Source organism: Heterocephalus glaber, unplaced genomic scaffold (assembly GCF_053883595.1).
Source record: "Heterocephalus glaber isolate CG9 unplaced genomic scaffold, H.glaber_assembly_v1.0 deba00001586, whole genome shotgun sequence".
NCBI lineage: Eukaryota > Metazoa > Chordata > Mammalia > Rodentia > Bathyergidae > Heterocephalus > Heterocephalus glaber.
The window spans coordinates 19,043,343-19,061,578 of NW_028258364.1; the positions used below are offsets into that span (position 1 = coordinate 19,043,343).

Sequence of the window (18,236 nt, forward strand, 5' to 3'; positions counted from 1 at the left end):
GCAGAATGACGGACGGGCAGCTGAACCGACCAAATCTACTCTCATCATCCTGGAGGTCGGGAGGACAAGACCAAACTGTCAGAAGGTCTGCCTTCTCCTGAGGCCTCTTCCCTTGGCTTGCAGATGGTCCACACTTGGTGTGAGCCCAGAGAGGAAAACCGCGTGCCAAAATCCCTAGCGTCTCTTGGTCACCGTCTACAAATTCCAGAATCCCAGCCCTACTGGACTGGCCTGCCTCATTTAACTGCCTCCGAACAAACCTTATCATTTCTTTTCTTTTCTTTTCTTTTTTTTTTAGTACTAGCTTGAACCCAGCGCCTGCCACTGTGTGCGATTGCCACATCTAGGCTCCCCATGCGGTCGGGGCCCTGACGCACAGGTCTGGGAAAGCACAAATCACACTATAACAACGACGCACCTTCTCACATACAGCAATGTTTATTCCGCCGCCAGCACAGCATGCTCCTCGGTTTGCCTCCTCCTTTCCACGCATCTGTGCTCACCAACAGCAGAGGCAGAAACTCGGGTTTGTGCGGAGCTCGCAGGAGGCAGCTGCTCTTTTCCTGAGCACAACCCCAGGGCGTGCATTTGTGAGTGTCTATGCCCGGCACAAAGCTCCAGGGCCTTGTAACAGAGACATTGCATCCCCACTAAAGAGAAATGACAGGCAGAAGCAGAAGACGACCGCAAATTTGTCACTGAATGCAAAGCCTGATTGTGCAGCAACAACAGCCTCACACTGGGATTGATTACAAACAAGATGACACTTCCCTGTGGGCTGCCGCGCACGCATTATTATAAATAAATACTTCGCCTGAGCATCTGCATGTCTGCAGTGGGCAGACGGCTCCTCCGCCCCTTAGGAACACAGTAAATATCCCAGGGACCACAATGGCCCTTCTCAACCTACAGTAGGAGTTGTGCCTCGTGTGGCAGTTTCATAAATAAAATAAGGCTATAGCACAGTGCCATGAGAGGAGAAGACATACGCAGACTTTGTTTCCTTTAGTCTGTGGTGGGGTTCTGCTTCCAACAATGCTGGGAGCTGAACCCATCATCCCTGCCACTTGAGATGCTGAGGCAGGAGGATCTCAAGTTCAAGGCCAGCCTGGGCAACCTAGTGAGACCCCTGGCTCCTAAAAATAAATAATTAAAAAGTGGCCTGGGCCCCTCAGCAACTGTGTGGCATTTTGATTCCCCACTGGTAGTGAAGCCCAAGAGAGCCACTTGATTCCTGAGAGTTTTTCCTGAACATCAGAGCTCAGTTTTCAAGATGGAAATAAATCTGTTAAATTTTTCGAATATCTCTTTGCCCTTGCTCTGACTGCTCCAAATCTGTCATCTGATGGCTTTCAAATACATAAGTTATTCTAACCAAGGAAATGCAGGGCAACTGTTTTCTGTTTCTTTCCCCGTGCCTGGCTTTAGCACAAGATTGAATTTGATCTACCTGTGCAAATTTTTTTTTCATTTCCGTGTCTATCCTCTTATTTTCTATTATCCCCTTCACCTCTTCTTACATTTTCCTATCTCTTCTCGCTCTCTCTCCGCCACACACAGGCAGCCCAGGGTTTGGGCCTCTGTGTTTTTCACGCGTGACACGAGTGCCCTCTGGTGTCCACTGTGGTGAACAACAACATCCAGGCGGATTCAGACTAGACAAGCCATGGGGGGGGAAACCTACAGCAGTTCTCCATCTCTGGGTAAACACTGGGATGTTTAAATGAATAATTTATTAAACTGCAATTGTTTATTGACTGCCCTTTCATTATTTACTTTTGAGTTATTAAACACCTGCGCGCGGAGTGCCGGGTGCGGGTCCCGGACGAGGGCAGCCTCTTCCCGGGCTGGGACGTCTCTGGCCCCTCGCCTCTGTCCACAACAGACAGCTTCGATCTGCTGTGTCAGTTCGGGGTCAGACTACAGTTGTCCCGCCATGACTTTATCAATCCTCAGTTGATGCCTCGAAATGAAAAAGATGCCTGCGCTGCCTGGTGGCTGCTTAAGGAGAGGGCTGTTTGTGTTATGTGCTGTCAGCCTGGCAGGGTCTGAAAGAAGGACAAAAGATGTTTTAATGCCTTTTATAGTCTCGACTCCTCACATCAGGGAAGAGCCAGACCTGTCCTGGGCTGTCCTCCCCACTCAGGCAGGAGGAAATGAGCAGGACCTGCTGGAAGTCATCCTGCTAGGTGTCGCCCTGCACCTGGGGTGGGCTGTGTCAGAGTGGGGTGCAGTGGGGGGACTCTTCTCAAGAGGGAAAGTTTCCTGCCAGACTTCCAAGGCCAGCATCAGTCTGCACCTGGGGGCCCCTGATTTTAAAGGATAAAGTTTAGCTGGGCATGGTGCCACACACCTGTAATCCCAGCACTCAGGAGGCTGAGGCAGGAGGAATGCCATGAGTTCAAGGCCAGCCTGAACTACATAGTGAGACCTTGTCTCAAAAAAGCAATCAAAAATATATAATACCTCATTCATTTAGAAGAGCACAGTTGATTCCATGGTTGCATTTATAAACCTAGGTATTTTAAATGTTGCCGTAATTTTATGGATGGAAAAGAGATTCAAAGCCATTCTGTCTCACATTTGCCAATTCGCATTAGCAATCATGAGACAGAGGCTGGGGCCACAGTTTAGCGGTGGAAGCAGTTGCCTCGCATGTACAAGGCCCTGGGTTCCATCCCCATCTGAGCAGGAAAGGAGGCAGGGGAATCATGCTAGGGAGATAAAAATAGCCAATTTAAAGCTAAATAAATGTTAGTTCTTTATCAGCAAGAGCTATGAAAATCTGAAAATTCTGAGAGTTCAAAAATCCAAATCTAGCTATGTGTGGTGGCACAGGCCTGTAATCCCAGCACCCAGGAGGCTGAGGCAGGAGGACCACTGCAAGTTCAAGGCCTGCCTGGACTACATAGCAAGAGCCTGTCTCACAAAAACAAAGAAAAAAAACAAAGAAGTCCAAATCACTTTTTTCTCTGTGGTGTCCCCATTTCATTTGAAATCTGCCATAAAGGTGGCGGCCCCAGAGCATGTGGACAGGGAGAGATCACAGTGCAAGGGCTGACAGAGTGGTGGGACAGGCAGAAGCACGGGGGAGAGATCTGTGGGAGAGACCAGCTCAGACCCAGCCCAGCTCCTCCCAGGAGCCTTGGGAATGCTGGAGAGCTCGGCAAGGAATCCCTGGAGAGAGGCCATTCAGGCCACAGGGCCAGAACACAAAGAGAATTGCAAAGGAGCCCCACAGTGACTATTTTGAATTTAGTATGTATCTAAGGCCTGAAATTCCTCTCCATCCTAAACTCTAAAATGGAAAAGAAAATCTAAAGGACACTGTGTCCCCGTGATAAGGTCTGGACTGTGGTCTAGAATCCACACATTTGAAAAATAACAGAGCCTCACAGAGAAGCAGCACTCAGTCCTTGGACCAGGCTTCCCTCAGCTCACCCCCATTTGCCTTGTCTGCAGGGAGCAGGCTGAGGGGCTGGAGCTCGAACCCAGGGCCTCACGCACTAGGCAAGCGCTCCTAGACCTGCACGCACCCCGTGGAGGAGGGAGAGGAGAGGAAGTAGAAGAAGGAGACTGAACTAAGGTCCCAAGAGGAAGGAACTCGAAATGAGCCTTTAAGGGTACAGAGAAATTCCTTCTTCCCGGAATGTATCTATCTGTCCATCCCGATCAGAGTTGACAGAAAGCCGACCATCATAACCCCAAGCACTTTGAAGGATTTTCATCAGAGAAATGGGGACGCTCACACTGGGAAGTGTTTGCAATTTCCTGAACCACAATGCTAAGCGCAAGAAGTTGCGATTATGTCCCTGTCTCCTTCCTCTGGTCCTTAGGACAATCTCAGGAGAACTGTTAATGCTGGAAACAGGTCAGAAAGATGTGAGGTCAGGGAAAACAGCTGCCGAGTGTTGGTAAAGGAATCTTCAAACAATACCCATATCATCTTTTCAAAACGCATTTCACTCGTGCGGCAGCACAAGAATTTTTCTTGAGCTGGGAAGGAGGGAGGCAACGCGAGAGTCTGACAGAAGCCTGAGCGGCTTCCCTAGCCTCTGCGGGGATCTATTAAGGCAGCAGGAAATGGCAAGCGAAGCCGGTGTGTGATGGATGTCAGTTAGCATTACTTTTTATGAAGCTCTTCTGGAAAGGCCTTGGGTACAGACAGCCACGGAACTAGGTAAGAACATAAATAAACAATCACCCGCATTCCAGGGTTATTGGCCTCGGCCCATTTTGGGAACTTGTTGAGACTTGGTGAGGTTATAAGAGAGACTAGAGGGAGCGTAATATGAATTCGTCACAGTGCGGATACACGGAACCAAACAAAAGATTTGTGGCTTTTGTCTTCGAGATATGATGGATTGGGGATTAGAGACTCCACTTGTTGGTGAGGGAGAAGGAATACCCAACGGCCCCCCTCGCCTCGGTTTGGGTTTCATCTCACTTTTATGGATGGTTTTGTTCTGATTGCGAAAGTCAGTGGGATTCGGACCCTCCACAGCCCAGTAACAGGAGTCGGAGGAGCCACACGTGGCCTTGCTTATAATAAAACACGCTGATCTGGTGTCACAGGGGGAACGTTCAGTAACAAAACACAAGACTGCCAAACAAGTGATAACAGTGCCTTATGCTTGCATGGTGTCTTTTTTTTCTGGAAACTTCTTCAAGCATTTTACAAACTTGTATAAAGAGTCCCTCACCAGTCATTGGAATGCAGTTACATCTAGGGTAGAATAAAGGCAGCCGCTCTGCCAGAGAGTGAATATGCTTGGAGGAAGAAATTATACCCTGAAATGCTATGATTTCCCCCTTTTTTCAGGGTATTTCCATGCACTGGTGGAGAGGGGCAATGGGCTTAGAGCTCAAGACTGTTCCCATGGGAAGCAAGCTGTATGACATGCACCCCATACCCTTCTCCCTCCTCACTGACCGGGCTCGGATCAGCTGGGTCAAGTTGGGGTGTCCCCATAGGCCGGTAGCCTGGTGCAGGCTGGGGTGGGGCTTGGGTGGCAGAGGGGCCACGTTCTTTGGGAGATGGAAGAGTGTGTCATGCGTTAACTGCCAAAGGCCTCAGGTCCTGTCTACACCAGCTGGTGGAGTCAGAGTCCTTTCCTCCTCTCCAAGGGCCTGATCCCTCAACCATGGCCCAGACCCAGCTAATACACAAGTGGGGCTACAGGGCCAGTCCCCTCCACTCACCTCAACCTAAGGCCCAACCCCCAACTCTTGTCCTAAGGCTTACTACACAGAGGAAGAGATAAGAAAAGCAAAGACCCCCAAGCCTGCCCTAAAAAACTCCAAAATCCCAAACCAAGATGCTCACCAGACCTGCTGCATGACCTGTAGCCTTTCCTCACTTAGAGCTCACTGGAGGTTCATGTGTAGGGACTGCATCTCATACATGTGATCATAACAGGGTGAACTGTGGGAAAGGACATGAGCAATGGATACAGTTGTCATGACTCAGCACCCTGTCACTCATGCTCCGGAAGACCCCAGGGGAAGACACCCCAGAACCCGTGCAGCATTTTAATCCCTCCACCCCATGCCCCCAGCCCTGGTGCCATTTTCCTTGCCCCATGCGAGCCCTCTCACTCTGAGCATATAGTGGCCTTAGTAAACATTGTTGCTTTTTCCTTACCATCATGTGTCATGTCCAACTGTTTGTTAGTCGCACACCCAGGAACCTGCCCAGGCCCCATCACCCACCATAACACAGCCAACAGTTAGATCAGTGCAGGATCTCCTTGCACCAAGGTAGCTTCTTTTAGAAATGGCCCACCGATTAAACATATTCCAGGACCTTCTCACCTTGAACAAAGCAATGAACAAGGCAAGCTCAAAGCGGTGACAGGGTTTATTTGCAAAGTGAGGGGTGAAGGGGTAAGGGAGCAACTGCCTCTGCAGTGTAAACTTGGGCTGAACAAGAGAGGAAAAGAGAAAAACAAAAATCAAAGTACACCCTGGTCTGAAAGACGCAGGGCAGGCTACCATGAAAGAGACACCATAACAGGCTCCTCCTGCCATCTGTGTCCTTCTATGCTGTTCACATCTTGTGGGAACCTGTCAGAAGTTCTACATCCAGGGTCCTGCGAGGTAGAGCTGTGTAGATCCTGGGATCCCCCCACCTCTCTTCCTAGCCAGTCTAAGCCATGCCCTACCTCCTATCTCAGTTCCATCTTCCCTTATTGCTGTCTTAAAACTCCTAGTCATTTATCTGTGAACCTGCGATTTATGAGTAAAGTCCCTTAAAGTAATGGAGAAGATAGGGGGAATGACACACACCTATAATCCCAGCCCTCTGGGAGGCTGAAGCAGGAGGATCACAAGTTCAATCCAGCCTGGGCTTTTTAGTGGTTAAGGGAGACTCTGTCTCAAAATTAAGAAAAAAATTTTAATGGAGAATGAGCACAGTGGAAGACATACAATATGTGTTTGTGTGTGCTCACACCACTCCTTGCCACCCATTTGCATGTCACATTTGTCACACACCACGCACAGAGTTCTGGTTGGGCCTATGGTACTTGGGCATTCACTGTGACTCCTGGTGGCCCAAGCCCCTGCATTTTCCTTTGAAACAAGTTTTTCTTAAAGGAAGTTATTTGTGTTGTAACCAGTAAGAACAGCTATCCTGGCCTTGTTAGTTTTGTTTGTTGGTGGATTTTTTTTTTTTTTTTTTAATAATAGGGGTTGAACCAAGAGCCTCTGCGCTGAGCTAACTCTCCAGACCTTTTCTTTTTTTTTGATACAAAGTCATTACAAAGGTCTCACTAAGTTGCCCAGGCTGGGCACAGACCTGTATTCCTCCTGTCTCAGCCTCCCAGAGTGCTGGGATTTCAGATGCTCACCACCAAGTCCAGCCATCATATCCTTTTTCATTTGAATCACACACCTGTGTTAGGCACCTGCTATGGCTCAGTCTGTGTTAAAGGTGTGGATCCAGGTGCTGCCAGGAGGTGGTGGAATCTCTAAGAGGCAAGGCTGAGTCCAAAGGCTTTAGATCACTGGGGGGCCTTGAAGTGGGCAGAGGACCCCAGTCCCTTCCTTTTTCTGGTGGTGAGCTGAGCAGTTTTGCTTGCCATGCTCCTCCTTCCCCCCAAGGATGTGTTGCTTTGCCACAAACCCAAAGCAACAAGGTCAACAAATCATGGGCTAAAACTTACAAAATTGTGAATCCAAACAAACCTTTTCTCTTTATAAGCTGATTCATCTAAGGTCTTTGTTACAGCAGTGGAAAGCTGACTCACACACTGAAATGATGACATTAGAGAGGGAAAAACAGGACAATGCATAGTTCCTTTTCATTCTCATCAGTAAGCAAAAGGTAGAAGGTCAGCAGAATGTGTCACGTCAGGTCATATTCTTACATGGACTGGAAAAAACAATGTTTGTTGCTGGTCATTAAAAAAAACCTTACAAAACATTAAGAAAAACATAAACATCCCAATAAAAAATAAAATTAGCAGGGCCAGGGATTTAGCTCAGTGGTTCCACCGCCTGCCTCGCAAGCACAAGGTCCAGAGTTCAATCCCCGGTACCAAAACAATAAAAGAAAAGAAAAGAAAAGAAAAGCACAAATAGGCACATTACAAAAAAAATTTCAAATGACCAAAAATAAACTTAGTAAAATGTTGTATATAATAATAGAAAAAATAAACTTAAATAAAAATAACAATGATAAATAATTTTCTACCCAGAAGCTTGGAAAAGATAAAAATGAAAATATCAGCATCTACTACAAGCCTAAAGTGCAAAACAACTAGGGGACAATTTGAATACACAGATCAAAATATTAAACAGAATAGCTCAGCAGTGATACTGCTAGGAACCTACCAAGGAGATAACGGCATCTATGCGCATGAACTTGCAGGTATTCACTACAGAATGATTTAGAGTAGCTAAAAATTACAATAACCTAAGTGTCCACCCATAGGTGCTGTGATCTAAATGTTTGTGTTCCCTTAAATTCATGTTAAAATTCTAACCCCCAAAATGACTGTATTACAGGTGGGGCCTTATGGTGGTGATTAGGTTATGGAATGGAGCCCTCAAAGCAGAATCAATGTCCTTATAAGAAAGATCCCAGAGAGACTCACTGCCCCTCCTACAACATAAGGAAGATTGAGAAGGTGCCATGCATGAACCAGAAACAAGCCTCACCAGATACCGAGTCTGAGTGCCTTGATCCTGTACCTTCAGCCTCCAGGACTGTGAGAAATAAATCTCTGTTGTTCATAAGCCACTCACACTGTGGGGTTTTGTTCCATTAGCCTGAACAGACCAAGACAGAGGGTACAGGTTAAATCAATTATGGTCCATCATATAAGTGGTTAAAAAGGGATTGGAGGGCCGGGATTTAGCTCAGTGGCGCCGCGCCTGCCTCACAAGCTCAAGATCCTGAGTTCGATCCCTGGTACCAAAAAAAAAGGAATTGGATACTGTGATAGTTCACTGGTTGGGTCAGCTTGATTAAGAAATGACCAACTAGACCTGCTCAGCACAGGGCTGGGTGTGGAGGCCCCACCCTAGGGAGGACTGTCGCCAGAATGGTATAAGAGGGAAACGCAGGAAGGCTCGCTCCTGCTTCTTCTGAGGAGCTCCAGGCTTCACCTTCACCTCAGACGTCATTTCCTGGCTTCTGGCTGCAGACTCTTCAGCCTGCAGCACCGACGCTGCAGCCTTCCATCGAAGACCCTTCACCCCCTGATACGGACTCCCATGGGACACTACAGTGGGCTCCAGGCCTTCGAATGGATCCTTCGGATCCCCAGAGTGCAGGCTGACCCTTTGTACTCTTCCACACCCGACTCTGTGGGCGGCCATTGTAAGCCGATCTATAATCCGTATATATTTGTATATCTTGTATTATATCTGTTTCTCTATGGCCGAGGATGTGGCTCAGTGGCACCAGGCCTGCCTGGCAAGCGCAAGGTCCTGAGTTCGAATCCCAGTACCAGAAAAAAGAAAAAAGAAAATCTGTTTCCCTAGTGAGCACTGACAGCTACCAGATACCTTCTATATGTACAAGTATGAAAAAAATATGCAACATATTGTGAATTTTTAAAAGAAAACTGTAGAACATAAAGAGCCTGTGTGGGGAAAAATGTGTATATAAAAGCTCATATATTCTTATAAATTTTTCTAGAGAAGATCATATTTTAGGGTTACCTTTGGGTGGTAGAATTAATTATTGGGAAATGACTAAATGAGATTACTTTTTATTTTATGCACCTGTAATGTTTAAAAACTTTTCAAGAGGAAAAAATAAAATAATAAAGACAAATGTTTTGGTAGCATATATCTTTCCTGTAATGTAAAAAAAAAAAAAACCTGGATGTTAAGATAAAAAGTTAAAATAATTTATTACACACCTGGACAATAGAATATTAAATAGCCATTAAAAATGGAACCACAAATCTACGATATTGATCTCAAAATACAGTCACAACATATAGGTCTACAAGAAGAAAGGCAGGTTATGGAACAAAACATGTAGCACAGTCACATTTTTATAAAATTTTGTATCTGTTGAGAGAAGAGAGTCAGCTATCTGGAAAGATGTTCATCAAATATTAATAGAAGTTATCTCTGGGTAGTGGTACTTTTGTGATTTTTTTGCTTTTTTCTCCATACTTTGTTATACAATTTTTATGAGTATGTACCTTTTTGTGAATGAGAAAAAAAATCAAAAATCTATTTCCATTTGAATGTTTTAATATGCACTCAAAGAGAAGAGTAAGGAAGTTCCACACAATGAATAAAAAGACATTTCTTCCTGATTCCCGATAGTATCCTTCAGGTCAACATGAATAAAGATTACCACCTAGAACCTTCCTATCTTCTGATTTGAATATTTTTGCCCCAGTTTTGCTAACTCTACTAAGAACAGTATATCAAACCCTCCCCACTCCATGGAAGTTCATCCCTGATCAATCTATTCTGAAATAATATATTTTCAAACACTGGACAAGGGAAGTAGGTCAGTAGCCAAGCACGTGCTTAGCATGCAGGAGGCCAGGGATTTGGTCCCCAGCATCAAAAGAAACAAAAGTAATATCAAATGTAATCATGGAGTTTTTTCTAAACTAATGTATTTTTAATTTTTCATTTATCTCTTAAGCACTGTTTAATGCTTTTTAAAAAATAAAGTACTTACTTGGCCTACTATTAGCTCTATATTTATTAATATGCAGGTTTATCCTCCCAATTTTGTCCTGAGGGTAGTAATTATTTCAAAATTCACAAAGACTCCCTTCCTTATCAGTCTTTCCAATAATTCTTACCAGAGAAAATGGCAGTTTTATCCTCCTTTCCACAGAGATTTAGAGACCAAAGAACTATTGTGAATTCTCACCTGGCGAAGAGTTAACTGCATTTTTCTGAATATATTACAGGACATTTATTAGTAGACTATGAAGTATTTATAACCAGTAATTAAAACTAAGCTGTTCTTGGTGTAATAAATGCAGAGTCAGAGAGACAATACTATTACTTTTTATTGTTTATTTGCTCTTCCTTTAATCTAATATAGAAACTCCTTTCCTAATGTGCTAAAGCATTTATCTTAAAGCTGAAGTTAAATGAAACTGTTTTTTTACAAAGAAGATTCAGGAAAAGCATCTAAAGTCATTACAAAAAGATTTTTAAGGCAACAGTACAAGAACCCAGGAATGTGTGTATGCTGGTTGTAGAAATAAATGTAAATTGTCTTTAAAAAGATAAGAAGGCAATTCTCCACATGGAGGAACCTTAAAATCATTCCATTTATAGTCTTATCCCAAAGAACTAATCATGAATATGTATCAAATGATGGCTACCAGATAGTCCAAACACTGAGGATGAGTTTCAAAAACTGTCTAAACCATAACACATTTTGCAGCTATCAGAAAGTCTTGTAGCCAGGCATAGTGGTGCACACCTATAACCCCAGCACTCGGGAAGCTGAGACAGAGGATCACAGAGAGTTCAAGGCCAGACTGAACTACACAGCGACACCCTGTTTTTTAAAAAAAAAGAAGAATGCTAGGCGTGGTGGTACACACCTGTTATCCCAGCACTTGGGAAGCTGAGGCAGGAGGATCACCATGAGTTTGAGGTCAGCTGGGCTAAGGCCAATCTGAAGTACAGAGTGAGATCCTGTCTCAAAAAAAATAATTAATTACAAAGGGAAATGAAAGACAAGCAGCTTACAAAACAGTACATATAATATGATTTCATTTTATAGATAGATAGAAGTTGAAATTGGAAATATATGAACCAAACCATGAATATTAATAAATTACCAAACCATGAATGTCAATATCTGGATGACAGAATTATGGGTAAGATATACGATACTCTTCTATGTCCCTACCTGAATTTTTCAATTCTTGCCATGTGCTTGTGATCCCTTTTTTACTATATTACTTTTATAAAGAGGAAACATTCCTTACTGAGAGATAGCAAGTGCCCTCTAAATACTTGTTGAGTGAATGAGTTCAATTTCTTTTTCTATATAGTTCTCCTGCTTTGAGAACTCTCCATATATGCAAAATTGTAATCTGGGAAAGAAAAGCTTTAGATGTAACCCAAACCCACTCACGCTAGGAGTTGAACGAGTAGACCAAGAATTGTCTCAAAATGTCATCACACACACAGGGACACATTCACGCGCGCACACACACACACAGGCACATGCACACACACACTCGAAAATTGAGTGTTTCACATTCTAACATCAGCTCAGTGAAGCTGCATAAGGATAATGGTGTAGGGACATCCACAGGTGACAGCCTTGCCAAAAACCGAGATGTATCTGAGTGTCCTAAACTCACAGCCTCTGGTCATCTAAAACCTAGCGGGCCTAGTTTCTTGTGAACCTTCACGATGCACATGTGCACACACATGTGGGGCAGACCTCGAGGCTGGCATAAGTTGTCTTTGCTCTCCAGGCCCCTGCCACAGCGTTGTTGACCCACAGACCTCTAGGAACTTCACAGAGCGCAACTTAGTTCACACCTAAAGTTACAGCCCCGCTTTGAAACACTTTATCGCTTTTGAAGATACTGTTGTTTTGATAATGGTGGGATGAAGTTTACTTTAAATTCGTATCCGAAAACTTTAAATTGCTTAAAACGGAAAACAGTTCTGGAATTCCTGACCAATGTATATGCCTCAGGATCTGGCAAAAAGCCACATAGACCAATATCACAGTGAGCTGCCATGATGCCCCCTAGTTCCTTGTAAAGTTTTGGGATTGTAAACAAATTTTGTAATTTAGAGTGCATCTCTGGTATGAAAATCATGATAGAGAAGCTAGGCTTGGTGGTGCACATCTGTAATCCCAGCACTCTGGGGGCTGAGGCAGGAGGATCACAAGTTCCAGCCCAGTGACTTATTGACCCTGTCTCAAAATAAAAAAGGGCTGGAGATGTACCTTGGTCATATGAAGGCCCTGGGTCCAATCCCTAGAACCACCAAAAAAGAAAAAGAAAAAGATGGGATGTAAACAAAGTAATGCCACACCGACCTGTCTTGTTCCCCGGTTCTGAGACAACTGGTTTATGGTCTGTCTGCTAGAATAAGAGGGGACATGATGATCATCCATGAAAAACTTCCTATTGTTTCCATTTAAACAACCTGAAAACAAAGAATTCCCCTACTGCGGGTTTCTTTCTCCTTGACCATCCAATCAGAAGATTCCCACGTAGTTTTCATGGTGCAAAATGCCAGTTACATCAAGAAAATGAAGCTGCAATCTCTTCCTCCAGCTCTTGGGGTGATGAGAGGGCTCGGGGAGACAATTCCCTGCGACTCGCGTCTCGGGGCAGATTCCAGTGCCAGCCCCTCTTGCAGGGCTGTCCTTGGCTGAGGCCCTAATCCCGGAGACAAGCCCCGTCTCAGCATGGTTCACCCAGATGCCAGGATTCCAGGGCCATGGAGCGGGGAAGAGAAAAGGCGGCCACCAACTCTTCTTTCTCTTGCAATGAGTTCTGAAGGCTTTCTTTTTCCCGAAGAAATAATGAATGCCTCTTACAAGCTGTCGGGGAAAATGTCCTATTTGGAAGTAATTGAAAATATGTTTTGCAGCCACATCCGAACCCTCTTCCAAATAGCTTTCTTTTCTAATTAACGACCACAGTGCTGACATCGCTGGGTAGAGAGCGACATCTAGTGTGTGAAAACAGAATAGCCCGCTGTGCGAGTGGGTGAGGGCCTACCATGCAGGTTTGTATGATTCTTAAACGCTCCCGTTCAAATACAATAATGGCCAGATGGAAATCCTGTAAGTTTCATAAGCACCTGGAATTAGGGAGAGTCTTTTCTCTTTAGATATTTGAGAAGTGTTTGCTGTTTCAAGGCATATTTTGTCTAAGAAAACATGTGGCCCCTAATAGTAATTTGTATGGGAACAAGATAGAATCATAACACCCCTTTTTTTCTTTTTTTCTTTTTTTGGTACCGGGGATCAAACTCGGGTCCTTGCACTTGCGCAGCAGGCGGCAAAACCACTGAGCTAAATCCCCAGCTCTTTTTCTTTTTATTGAGAGTCAGACTCAGAACCTTCAAACTGATCTACATCCTCAGCCCTTTTTATATGTTGTTTTGAGGCAGAGTCTCACTAAGTCACTAAGTTGCTGGGGCTGGGCTTGAACCTTTGATCCCCCTGCCTCAGCCTCCCTGAGTGTTGAGATTGTAGGCACACAACACCATCCCAGATGGGGCTTCACCCTATCTTCATAAAAGAAACTACCATCTTTGTCCTCCTTATCTGTTCTGCCTATGAAGGAAAAATCTTTTTAAGCAAATACATATCCGTAGCCAGGCCACATTTGCTTGCTCAAGTCAGGATTCATCATTAAAAGTATGTCCTTGGGGCTGTGGATTTAGCTCAGTGGTGCTGTTGCCTGCCCCTATTCGATCCCCAGTACCGTACCAAAAAAAGAGAAAAAAGTACCTTCTTGTTCTCAGTAAGTCATGTCTAGATATAATATAGAAGACAAGAATTATTGACCAACTGAAAAATGATGGGGTCCTGTCAAATTTATTTAACTTATCTTTTCCAATTCCAAAAGCTGAAAAGTCCTTTCTTCGTTGAGGCAGTGGAATAGGATCCTGAAAGCCAGCAGCAATCCCAACATAAGAACCTTTGGAAAAACCTGAAGTCTAAAGTTGGCAACGACTCCATTTTTGAAGATCAGGTAACTTTCCCTCAGGATAAAGCCTTATGCCAAATTCTTGGGATTTGCTAATTTAATGTCTGAGGTATCAGTTACACTCAAGTAGCTCCAAAGATTCCTCAGAATTTTTCAATTCATTGAGATAAACGTAAATGAAGCCTGATGGAGTCTCAGCCTTGTGACACTCCAAGTCTTTACACTCTCTGACACTTAAAAACCTAATCTCTAGTTCTTAGAGGGAAAAAAAAAAGCACCAGAGAAGAAAACTTTTCCTTTTCTTTTCTTTTTCTCTTCCTTTACAGAGGGTCTCACTATCTAGCCCAGGCTGGTCGCGAACTTGAGATCATCCTCCTCAGCCTCCCAAGTGAAATTACAGACATGCACAAGGGTTACCAAGATGTACCAGTATGAGCAGTTTAAGAGAAAATTATTAATGAATATTGAAATCCAATTTGGGAAGAGCTTGAGCCTCATACCATGTATGGTTTTTTATAAGAAAGAGAATTTTAAAACGTGTCTATTTAGGCCCGGGGATTTAGCTCAGTGGTTCTGCCCCCTGCCTCGAAAGCGCAAGGTCTCCAGTTCGATCCCTGGTACCAAAGAAAAAAAAAACAAATTAAAAAACAAAACAAAAACACCCATATCTATTTGGAACCAAAACAGAAATCCCAAAAGCTTGTTAAAGTTGAATATCATAAACAGCACAAAAATTAGAAAAAGACCTTGATATTTTACTATCTGCACAAGGTATGCTTTTTGCTATATCTTCAGGCTACATATCCTTTGCCTCTTCTTCATATCATGAGATTTTGTAAAAACCTCTTTCCACAGAAAGAATAGAATGATAATTCAGCCCTTCCTCTCTTGTGACTGATCAAAGCATGTTTTTTTAAAAATACTATTTTATTGGTACATTTTAGATATACAATATAATGACATTCATCACTAGAAATTTGCACCTTTACATAGTCTCTCTTGGTTCTTATTTTTCCCCCTTCCCCTGCCCTCCCTTCAACCCCTCCATCCCTCCCTATTTACAGAGACTTTGTTTCCATTTTTTCATTTTCTCATATTAATTCCATTCCCTTCTTTCCTTTCCCCTACCCCTCCCACTTCCCCTTCCCCTTTGCCCCTTTTCTTCCTATTTCACAATATCTATTATACCTTTTAGTCCTATTTACACTTCCAGTTTCTCACACTAGAGAAACTATTCGGTATTTACACGTGTGTCCTATTTATTTCACTTGAGAGTTTTGCCTCAATGTGCATCCATTTAGCTATAAATGTCTCTAATTTCTCATTTTTTATGGCTGAATAGTACTCCATTTTATAAAAAACCAAATTTTCTTGATCCAGTCTCCAGTTGATGGGCAGTTGGGCTACTTCCAAGTTTTAGCTACTACAAATTGTGCTGCTATGAACATGAGTGCACATATATCACTGTGGTATGATTTTTTTAATTCCCAGCAGGGAAATAGCTAGGTCAAATGGGACTTCCAGTCTTAGTTCTTTGAGGTAGCTCCATACTGATTTCCACAGTGTTTGCACCAGTCTACACTCCCACCAGCAGTGGAGCAGCGTTCCTCATTCCCCACAGCCCCGCCAGATCAAAGAATGTTTTAATTGGAAACTTAGATTTCTTTTAGGGCTGGGGCATAGCTCAGTGGTACAGTGCTTGCCTAGCATGTTCATGGGTCTGCCCAAAAAGAAGATTTCATTTTTTTTAATATATAAAAATTTCTTTTAAGTTCACAGCTCATTATTGATTCTGGCTTAGTTACTTTTCTTGGGCTGAGACAAAATACCTGAAAGTTAAAGGAGGAAAGGTTTTGGGGTTTTTTTCCCCTTCAGTACCAAGGATGGAACACAGACACTTACCAGGAAGGCATGGTGCTGCCAACCTACAGCCCCGGCACAGAAAGGTTTGTTCAGCTCACAGTTTGTAGAGGTTCAGTCCATAATCAGTGGGCTCCAATGCAGGGTGGCATCACAGGGAAGAAACAGTTTGTGGTGGGCAGCAGGGAGCAAAACAAGGGGTGACCACAGCTCTTTCTATCCCTTGTATCTTATCCAGGCTACTTAGGGTGGGTAGCACTCATACCCTTAATCCTGGCATCGCATCATCAATCAATCCCAGCATCACACATTCTAGATGCAGCCTCCTCTGAAAAAGGCCCACCTATGACTGCATGAGGCTTTGCGGGGTGGGGGGCATCCAGACACAAGCCAGGCCAGTACCTTGCAAAATGTTTAGGATTGTTGTCGAATTTGAAATACCTCTAACAAATTTCTGGAATCACTTGTCTCACGTTCCATTTATCCTTTCTCCTAATTTTCTCTTTCCTTTAATAAGAATCTTACAGAGGACTAAAGAAAATACCCTCACGTATGTCCAAATCAAGTCTATAATTTCTCAAAAATACTGAAATGTTCCAGAATTTCTTTCCAGCTCCACTTGTTTAAATATCTTACTATCACAAACTCTATGACAACAATGGCCATATGAACACACTGCCAGAGACAGATGGCCATGTAATGTAAGATTTTGGAGGTTAAGAGTGAATCCCTTTCTGCACAGGGTTTTGAGGGCCACGCAGGAGAACCTTCTGAGTTTTGGGGGATGTGCGACCCAGGAGAAAACCTGCAGCTTGTGAAATGTGGCTGGATTCCAAACTTTGAGAATTCTGAAAACCCTTGAAATACTCCCTGGAAGAGGGCAAGAGTGGACCTAGCACTCAGGAACAAGGCCACTGACAACCTGTAAATCAGCCAATGTCACTAAGTGCAACAAGCTCCATCCCTCAGGGTTCTGCTGGGCAGACAGAACCAGTAAAGACAGAGAGTTATTGCAAGGACTTAGCTTACGCAATGTGTACGACCTGGGCCAGTCCAAAAGCCACAGGGTGGCTACAGGCTGGAAACTGCGGAGCTTGGGAAAACCAGTTTAGCTCTGAATCAGCTTAGATCAGGCCCAGCCCTATCATCCAACACAGTCTCCTCTGCTCAGAATCTACTGATTGGCGACCTTACCACGTCTACAAAACACCTTCTCAGCCACACCTCAATGCCTGTGAGAGCCTCACCAAGGGGACCATCACACACATGTAAACAACACTTCTCTAAGGTGTTAGATGGCACTAACAAGCAGCAGGGGATGATGGAAAGCAGCTGTCCTTACCCAGTTTGGGTTAGGGGAGCACAGAGAGAGAGAGATGAATTCTGCTGCAGGATGGGCCCAGGGTTGGAGAATCTGCATAGCACAGGGGGCAGGAGACAGGCTCTGACCCAGACCCTCACTTCCTAAGTGACCTCCTTCTCGCCTATGTCATCATCGGTAAAATGAGGGTAATCGTAGTACCCATCTCGTACCTGTTGTGAAAATTAAAAGAGATAAAAGAAAAGCTCTCAGAACAGTGCAAGGTATAGAGCAAGGGCTCAAGTATCACTGGTCCCCACTCTCATTACTCATTTTGAGCCTTGAAGGACGGGTAAGCTTAACCGGATTGAAAGTGCATGCCAAGCATAAGAAACAGCACAAGCAGAGGCATGGTAGCATGAAAATACTCATCACGCCTGGGGAAGAGTAATTAACATGGCATAGCCAGAGCAGGGAGGGTGGGGAGGAGAGACTAGATCTGAATGTTTGGCTCGAGAAGTCTGCAAGGAGCCTTGAATGCTGTAGAAAAGGTTGCACAATTTATCTTGGCAACAGGAAGAAGCAGTGACACTTTTCTTATCTAAAGTAATCATAATAGGGAGTTTGAGGAGGGGGACTAGGATAAAATAAAATAAAATAATCATCAGAATAAACCAGGGATGGTGGTGCATGCCCATAATCCCAGCACTTGAGGCTAAGGCAGGAGAATTGTTCTAGTTCAAGGCCAGCCTGGGCTACCTAGTGAGTTCTAAGCCAGCCTGAACTACATAGCAAGAACTTGTCTCAAAAAACATATATAAATAAGTAAATAAATTGATAATAATAATAAATCTATGAACACCTGGAACCCATAGGCTTTAACAGCCTATGAGTATGAATAAGCCCACATTTGAATAATTACCCCAAGTCTTAAGGCC

General features: G+C 44.0%; 1 long non-coding RNA gene across 2 annotated transcripts in view; it reads right to left on the minus strand.

The window, feature by feature from the left end:
* Nucleotides 1-5,583: 5,583 nt before the first annotated feature.
* The window catches only part of LOC110343970 (uncharacterized), a 78,735-nt gene continuing 66,082 nt past the window's right edge, over nucleotides 5,584-18,236 (minus strand). The window contains exons 4-7 of one of the 2 annotated variants that reach the window (XR_015443926.1): nucleotides 11,046-11,139; nucleotides 8,164-8,274; nucleotides 7,189-7,375; nucleotides 5,584-5,814 (exon numbers count right to left, since the gene is read on the minus strand). This is a non-coding gene — a long non-coding RNA (uncharacterized LOC110343970). Of the gene's footprint in view, nucleotides 5,815-5,836; nucleotides 7,376-8,163; nucleotides 8,275-11,045; nucleotides 11,140-18,236 lie in introns of those variants that run through there. The other variant, XR_015443925.1, reaches the window with a different exon arrangement.